General features: G+C 54.0%; 1 long non-coding RNA gene across 2 annotated transcripts; it reads left to right on the forward strand.

Moving 5' to 3' along the window:
- Window positions 1-2,473: 2,473 nt before the first annotated feature.
- LOC144725035 (uncharacterized) lies at window positions 2,474-6,734 on the forward strand. Of its 2 annotated transcripts, XR_013586608.1 has the most exons (3): window positions 2,474-3,903; window positions 4,074-4,219; window positions 4,732-6,734. It is a non-coding gene; the product is annotated as an uncharacterized LOC144725035 (long non-coding RNA). The 2 variants fall into 2 exon arrangements; XR_013586607.1 differs by lacking the exon at window positions 4,732-6,734 and having other exon boundaries at window positions 4,074-4,663.
- The last annotated feature ends 2,051 nt before the right edge of the window (window positions 6,735-8,785 follow it).

Genomic DNA, 8,785 nt, shown 5'->3' on the forward strand with positions numbered 1-8,785 from the left:
GAGTCTCGATGCTTTTTTTTTAAATCAGAATCTTTATTTACACTGCAGGAGGAATCTGATGAGCTGTAAAGCGCCTTTTCACAGATGTCCAGTCTGGAACACGGGGGCAGAATGTTAGAACAAACAAACACAAACACGATAGGAGCGCAAAGTGTCGGGTCCTGCCAAGTTTTTACAGTCGGGCGCGATGTTTCCATCGCGCATAATCCCAACCGTGTCATTTGCAGGTGACGTTCTCGGCGTTGTTTGGTTAATGCCGCTTACATTGTATGGGGGGGTGGGGGGGGAGGTTCGTTTAGCTACGGCAGGAGGAGGCAACCGAAGAACCCGGAGTAAATGAACGCAAAACAGGGCGAGAACGGACACAAGTCCGCGGAAAAATGAGCCCGGGTTGGGAATCTAACCCTGCTCCTCCTCCTCCTTGCCGTGTTGCATAGTCTAGCCCCGTGGTCGCAAACAAAGTCCCCTACGGCGCGGTGTCCCTTAGCCTCAGGGAACCGTACGACAAAGTGAACGCAGCTCCGACCGAGCACTGGAACATGTCGTCTGCCAGTCGGAGGGGTGGAGGGGTGGACGATGCAGCTCTTGGTTATCCCAATCAATGAACGCGACTCAACAAAACCCCGTTTCATCTTCTTGGTTCTTTCGGTAAAGTCACGTAGAATGGAAATAATAAAATAATAAAATAAAACATTACAAAATAATTCTCACGACGTTTCGGCCACAACGCAAGCAGCCGTCCTCAGGTGAAGACTAGGTATGTCAGGGAGACAGAAATTTTAAACCCCGTTTGCCCAACAGCTCCCAGCAAACGCTTGCCACGCGTCAATCAGACGCTCGGCCACGGCTCACCATCGGGTGGGCGAGCGATACCTGATGCGGCCCTGGGTCCCAACCACCCTCTCTCCACCGGCGGGTTTGCTACTGGGTCATACTTCACCGCGCCGGTCAGGGCGCGCGAGTGAAGGGGCTGAGCCAGGAGCGTTCCAGACGGCGCTCGCCACTGATATTGAAGCCGCGGCCGAGAATTGAACTCGGGTCGCCCTGGTTAGTGGCGCATGTGCCCTAAGCCACGACCAATTTAACACGCAGGAGGCTTTCGCGACCAATATCATCGATAAGTTTTTTTTGGGTTAGATCGCGTAAATATATAAATGTGTCGTTAAACCCGCCACCACCCGACAACCCTTACTAGTTGGCTGTGTCGGGTGGTGGCGGGTTTTAACGACACATTTATATATTTACGCGATCTAACCCAAAAACACTTCTAATATGGAGCCACTACCACCACCGCTCCACCCTTTCATTCGCTAATTGACTCTTCATTCATTCATTCAATAAGCCACTTATTTATTCATCCAAACAAGGGCACGCGAACCTCCGACTGACCGCCTTGCAATAGAATGCGGGAGCCTTGAAAATATTGTGTCATTCTTGACCCTCATGGGGATTTCCCTGATAACCAATTAGCTAATTAATCACTTAATCGATTAACGTACCAATTGATGTATTGATCATGACCGTACATGTTCCTACGTGACGGGTTTATTGTACGCATGCGTTCGACATTGGAGGAGGTTCGTGCAGAGGCCACGAATAACTCGCAATCGATCTTCAGACGGGGGCAGGCACAGAGGGCGGCATCGTGCTCGCATGCATGCGTTTGTGAGTAGCCTTCAAGTGTTTGCCAAACACGGCAAAGTGTGCGTGGGTGTCTGTGAGTACGTGTGTGTGGTGGTGGTGTGTGTGTGATGGTGTATGGGGAGGCAAAGGCGGCCGGGCGTGGTTCTGGCCACCCACCCCCTCGTGTGCCGTGCCGGCGTTCATAGGTGCTCGCTAACAGCACTTGCCCCGAAAGTCTGTTACAGGCTATACGGGGGATCTTTGTCTTTGTGGTGGTGTCGGGGGCGGTAGTGTAGTGGTTAGCGCGCTGCGCTACAAACCTGACCACCCCGGTTCGATTCCCGCTTCACGGTGACCAACACCAGTGACAATTATCCAAACCGGTCCTGGGACCTCCCCTTGGTCGACTCAGCCTCACATGCGTACCTGACGCGGAGTGTAGTAAACATCGGCACCGGGGAAACAAAGGCGGTCGGGCGTGGTGCTGCGCTCCCCCCCCCCCCCTCTCGTGTGCTCGCTAAGAGCACTTGCCCGAAAAAGTATGTAAAGGCTATACGGGGAATCTTTGTTGTTCGTCAGTGTGCGTGGAAACACGTGTGAGTGTGTGCCACACTCACTGACTCACAATCTTAGAGTCACCAAAACACAGTCGCATTGACAGACTCACACCTTCACCCTCGCACGCTCTCACACACACTCACACACTGACACACTCACACCTTCGCTCTCACACGCACTCTGACACACTCGGTGTGCGCAGCTGGGTAAATATTGATGTCGCCTATCCTCCCCCTCCCCCGTACGGGGTGCCCCCCCACCTCCCTCCCCCCCTCCCCCTGTGCGCCAGGTGGCTCCCACCGAGAGAGCCGGGAGACCCACGTGGCCGGCTCCCACGTGGGGTCCGCGGACACAAAATCCCGCAACCCACGTGGCAAGCCTGCGGTGTGAGTGGGCTCACCCATCCAAAGCAGACCCACCAACCCCCCCACTTGGCTTCGGTGAGATTGGGCTAGGGGAGCGCAGATAAAGAATCTCAACGGCGCTCCGCCTGGTCAAATAGGGGACGTCAATAAAATAAGCGAGTGTGGCCTTGTAGAGAGGGGGGGGGGGGTCTGGGTTCAGCTTGCAAGGAAGGCGTGATGCACATATAGGGTCGTGGGTGGCCACGTGTGTTGTGTGTGATGTTTATTCCCTCGTTTGATGTTCAGTGTGCCACTGACTTCAAATAAAAAAAAACACGCATGGTGAAGTATGGTCAAATCATATATTTTTTATGCTGGAGAAATCCGATGAGCTATAAAGCTCTTTTTCATAGATGTTTCAAAGATGTCCATTAGATGTCCAAATACCCCCCCCACCTCCCACCACGACCCGCACGGTGTGTGTGGGGAGGCCCTCATCCAGCAGTGGATTGACGAGAGTGCTGTGCGCGAACTTGGGGTGCGCTGCCCTGCTGCTGCTGCTGCCCGCTCCGCGTCGCTTCAGACGGCACCCGACTCGGTCCACGCGGGGAGTGGCCGGGGACCTTTGTCCTGGCGAGTCACGCAGCTTGCAGAGTTCACACAGCTCACACACACACAGATACACACACAGATACACACATAGATACACACACAGAGATACACACACAGATACACACACACAGCTACACACACACAGATACATACACAGATACACACACACAGATACACACACACAGCTCACACATACACACACACAGATACACACACACACAGATACACACACACATATACAAACACACAGATACATACACAGATACACACACAGAGATATACACACAGATACGCACACAGATACGCACACACAGATACACACACACAGATACACACAAATACATGGACACACACACGCAGATACACGCAGATACACACACAGATACATGCACACACAGATACACACACACAGATACACACAGCTCACGCACACAGCTCACACACACACAGATACACACACTGATACACACATATACACACACAGATACACACATACACACACAGCTCACACACACACAGATACACACACAGATACATGGACACACACACACACAGATACATGCATACAGCACACACACAACAAACCACTGCTGGTGGCCTCGTGGCGGTTGGTAGCCAGCGCACCACATCCTGCCGTCTTTGTCTCTCTCGTGGCGATGTTTACACATCGCTCCAGGTACTCATCTGAGACCGAGTCGACCGAAGGAAAGCCCAGGAGTGGTTCAGATACAGCATTCGTGAGCTGGAATCGAACTCGGGTCGTCGGGTTCGTAGCGCAGCGCCACCGCACCCCCCGAATACTGTGACACGCGCACTCACGCACAAGACACACGCGTGGAGTTGAAGGGGTCTCTCCCCTCCTTCCCTCGCGTCTCCCCAACTCAACCCCCACTCATCCCCACGTCGTCCCGTCTCCTCTTCGTCTCTGTGGAGCAGGAGCAGGAGGAGGAGGCGTGCTCGATCGTTCGAGAGCAGTGCTGCTGCTGCTGCTTCTTCCTAACCCGGGCAGCACGCTGCAGCCCCTGGGGTCGGGAGATGCCCTTTCTGGGGGTGCGAGGCATGGCCAGATTTGGTTTTAGAAGGTAAATAATCGCAAACACAAATTGAGAACGGGCACGTAAGTACAACTTACTTTCACCATTGGAACCTCATTTGCCAGTAGCAAAATATGATAGTTGGTGTTTTACCCTTTTATCTGGCAACAAAACTGACACCTTTTTTACAAGGAGTCATGTTTGCATTGACCACAATACCTGCAGTCGGAATGCAAACAAAAAACATAACTCTGATCATGTATGCACTGTCCTTGAAATGGATTGGTCCACACCCGAGACAGCTTTCTTTAGAGCCTAGTCTCACATGGTTTCATCAAACGCTGTGTAGTTATTAACATTCTAATTAATTTTACAGTTAAGAACCACTGCTCTGGAGACATCGTAACAGCCTCGCGCCTTGCTACGGCACACGGCGAGAGCCAACGGTAACATGTCACATTGGCGGAAATTAAAGTCCTGCTTATTTTTGAACGCGTAAACATACTTGCTTCCCGCCTCCCCCTCCCTCCCCCAAACCCGCATGGACCGGCGTGGTGAAGTATGGTCAAAGAATCACGAGCCCGGCGGCCTCGCGTCATTGCTGCCTGCGGGCAACATGAGTGGCCGGTTATCGCAACCTCTGCTGGACCTCCCTTCGGGCGATTCAGTCTCAGCGCCTGGTGCGGTGTGTGAATATCAACACTGGGGAGACAAAGGCGGCCGGGCGTGAGGCTGGTCACACCATCCTCTCGTGCCCCGTTGCCGTCCTTCATAGGTGCTACTCACTAACGGCACTTGTCCCAAAGTCTGTTAAAGGCTATACAGGGGATCTTTGTATTTGTCTTTGATTATACCAAGTATATTCCTTTTTTGCTTGTGGTACAATATTTGGGCCACGACATCTGACATCTCTGTCTGAGCAGAGCTGAGCCAGCGACGTTTCTAATTCCCAACAACTTCCCTGTTTGTTAAGAAAAAACCCCACCACCACTACCAACATCAACAACCCCCAGTTTCCTCCTTCTATAAACAGGGGGTCGCAATCCGTGTGGATACACATAGTTCTTTTTTTACTGAGGCCTCAACAAAACACGCACACACACACGCACGCACACGCGTGTCGGTCAGCTACGATTTCGCAACACCAACAAAAAAAACCACATTACTATTGTTGACGTGGTCGTAGTTTTGTCCCACATTTGGAACTCATGGAGGGCGTTTGACACCGTGTCCGCTCAAAATAAAAACCCACTTTAGTTGTTTTCGCAAAAACTCAATCAGCCGAGAAATATGTCGACTTGATCCGGGCTGTAGTGGTGGTGGTGGCTGCTGTGATCCAGCGCTGTGGAGGCAATAGCGAGGGTTGATGGAACACCAACACACACAATGGTGTGAAACTCCCCTTCTTCCCGTGCGCGTCGAGGAGGTGTCCCTACACATGGCTCGCCAGGGAAAGGCGGTACAGCAAAAAATGTGGAACTCCACCTGCATCATCTGTATGGGATCGAGTATTGCACCCTCGCACGCGTGGGTTTGCTGCGCGTGCTCTGGTTGCCTCCAACATGTATAAACACTCAATAATTGGCAGCGAATATATTTGTACATATATAGAGGACTGCAGAGCTTGGAGAGAGGGATTTGGCACCGACTCACCGCCTTGCTGCTGGCTTCCTGCTCGGCTGTGGTTCCTCCTCGCGCCTCTGATTCGTCCTCCCACCCCCTCCTCTCTCTCCACGAGCGAACCCCGTGGAGTGGCGGTGCAGTGTGACGAGTTTAATAACGTATCCTCGTTGGGAAGCTAAACACTGCACACGCCATAGGGCCCTACCGACTACACTGGGACGTTTGGCCAATTCCCTTCACGTCGCAGAGGGTCTCGTAAAATCTACACAGGTGTCTCAAGTATATTGCTGTGATGGTCTCAGCCTGGTCGCCAATAAGCTACACACACACAAAAACCACGAGGTTTGGGTTTAGCACTTGGAATTGGATACACTTCAGATTTATGAATTTCACTCTCAGGTTCCCGCGTGATGAACATTACTCACCTTTGCCGGGGTGTGGGGGATGCAGATACTCACCCCTACCTCGTGGACCAGATGTCACGTACACGGATTTCAGCAGTAGCTCTCTAACATCCGCACATCGGGGTGTACTCCTCTGCGAGTGATCCGGTGGATTATTAATGACAAGACACCCGTCACGCAGGTAGAGGCAGGACCCCTGCAATTGCCAGCTCGTGCCACTGCTGGCGGAAGGGCCTCCAGTCAATGGTGCTCTAGAGGCGATTGGCCTACTCTTCCACGCTGACCATACAGTCTTGGAAGAGGTGGGCGTACCCACACGCGACCCTGCCCATCATAGGTGGGCTACCTATGGTGTAAACCATTCGAAACGGCTGGGTTGGACAGAGGCGGGTCAGGGAAAACACGTGTGATTTCAGAAACGTGCCCGAATTTGTCCCACATGCCTTGCCGGGAGATCGAGTCGAACCGGCGACCTCTGGATCGCAAGTCCAGTGCGGCGCGGCTGACCCATCGCATCGGCATTGTGGCAGCAGCAGCAGCGGGGGCATCTTTGGAAGCACACACGCGTCACAGGGAGCGTAGCCCCCCGACGCACACGACCACCGCTCCCACCGCTGCGTCTCCCTCCATCCAGATCTCCGCTCTACCACCGCTGATCGTTATCGGGCGGCGTGCGGCCACGCCGGGCAGAGCCACAGCATCTGCCGAACGCTTATCAGGCCCGAGCAGAGCTGCTGCTGCCCCCCCACCACCCTTTCGCGACCACCACCACCCCCCACCGATCACCGCCGCAGAGCGCACAAACATCCCTAGGCGATCATGCAAAAGCCTCACCACCTCGACACCCCCACCCCACCTCTTTCTCTCGGTGGCAAAAAAAAGATGTTGAGATTCGTTGCTTAGTCGAGGGTCATTCTACTGCACGGGTCGAGCTGGTGACGTCATTAACCTGCTTGTGTTGCTCTTTCTGTATCTCAGCGTAAATATTCTTCAAGAGTAATCATCACGGCTCAATGTATCAGCTGGTAGTCGGCAAGTGGCGAGTCATAGCCGCAGCCATCGCCAGCGGTGTCCTGGATGTCGTGGGCTGGGTTGGTATTTACATTTTCCAGATCGCCTACCGGGACAGCATTGTGCGTGACGATCCGAGTGGGTGGTGGGAATCGAACTTAAGGCTCGCAACTGCCAGGATTGTGATCTGCTGTCGGTCCATGTAAATGCTTGGTCCACATGAGCCGTGGGTTTCCATGAACGGGGGTTCAGTGTCAAACACGAGTTTTATCTGTAACAGAGATGTTTTCTGATCTCGGTCTATGCGAGTATATGGGTCTCTCTGACAATCCGTTAAAGTACATGGGTCTCTCTGTAAGTCTATGATTGTATAAGTCTATAGACCTCGTATGTAAATCTAAGTTGGTCTATGGGTCTCCATGTAAATCTACGCAAATCCATGGATCTCTCGAACCCTTTATAGACCAACCTGTCTGAAATAAACAGGAGCCAGCCCCCTTGTAAATGTCAGTGGCCACACGTGAGATCCCCGCGTGGAGGTAAACACTCCCCGCCCAGAGTGACCGCTGCCACGAGGGTCGTCGGCCTGTCGCCAACCGTTTTGACACTCGCTGGAGAAAGCGCGAGAGCAGAGTGAGCACCACGAGCGAGGGTTGCTGGAGGGAGAGGTGGGATGGAGGGGACGCTGTCACAGCACCAGAGGCGAGGTCAGAGTTGAGCTCAGCGAGGCGGCTCCATACCAGCAGTCGGTGGGTCATGCTTCACGGTTCGGGCTGGACGTGGTAGTATTGGTGGCCGACGCGAGAGTCGGGCCGTGTTAGGGGCGGCTGTCGAGTGTGCCGGCGGTGCAACTGCACCGGAGTCCATGGGTTGGGCTGGAGGGGCACGGGTGCCGGGACACGGACAAGGCTGGGGGGCGGGGGACTGGGCAGGTGGCCCTTTTTCAATTCTCCCACCAGGAGCCGTGCCAACCAGGCAACGCCACTGGCTGGTCGTGGCAGGTCGGCCTCGCGTTCGTCCTGGTGGCTGGTTGGCTCGTGTCGGCCGACTCCGACTCGCGTGTTGCATCCCGCCGCTCCTCCTCGTCGCCACCCCGGGACTTGAAGGCGACTCTCCCCCTCCCGCTCGCCGCTCTCGTTTCTCGTGTTTACAGCGGAAATGTTTTTTTTGTCGATCAAGGAGAGAGATTAACGAAGGGCGAGTGGCACTGGGCAGAGTCCTCCAGCGAGCGTGCGCGCGTGTGCATCGCTCCGATAATCTCAGCTACCGGATTCTCTCGATTACAAAAACGCTCTGGAAAGTAAGACGCACCCTGCAATTGTTGCACTCGACGCAGACAAGATCCCCCTCCACCCGTGTAGCCTGTAACAGACTGTTAGGGCAAGTGCTGTTAGCGAGCACCTATTAAGGTCGGCAAGGCACACCAGAGGGTGGGTAGCCAGCATCACGTGCAGCAGGACAAGCCTCCACCGTCACCCGGCTCACCTCTGAACCCAAATTCGCCCGGCAACAGCAGCTCCCCCAGCTTAATGGGGGTGGCTTGCCGGGTGAAAGTATAAAGTCTGAGCCCGTGTCC

This window comes from Lampetra planeri, chromosome 22 (assembly GCF_965212315.1).
Source record: "Lampetra planeri chromosome 22, kcLamPlan1.2.h2, whole genome shotgun sequence".
NCBI classification, from domain to species: domain Eukaryota; kingdom Metazoa; phylum Chordata; class Hyperoartia; order Petromyzontiformes; family Petromyzontidae; genus Lampetra; species Lampetra planeri.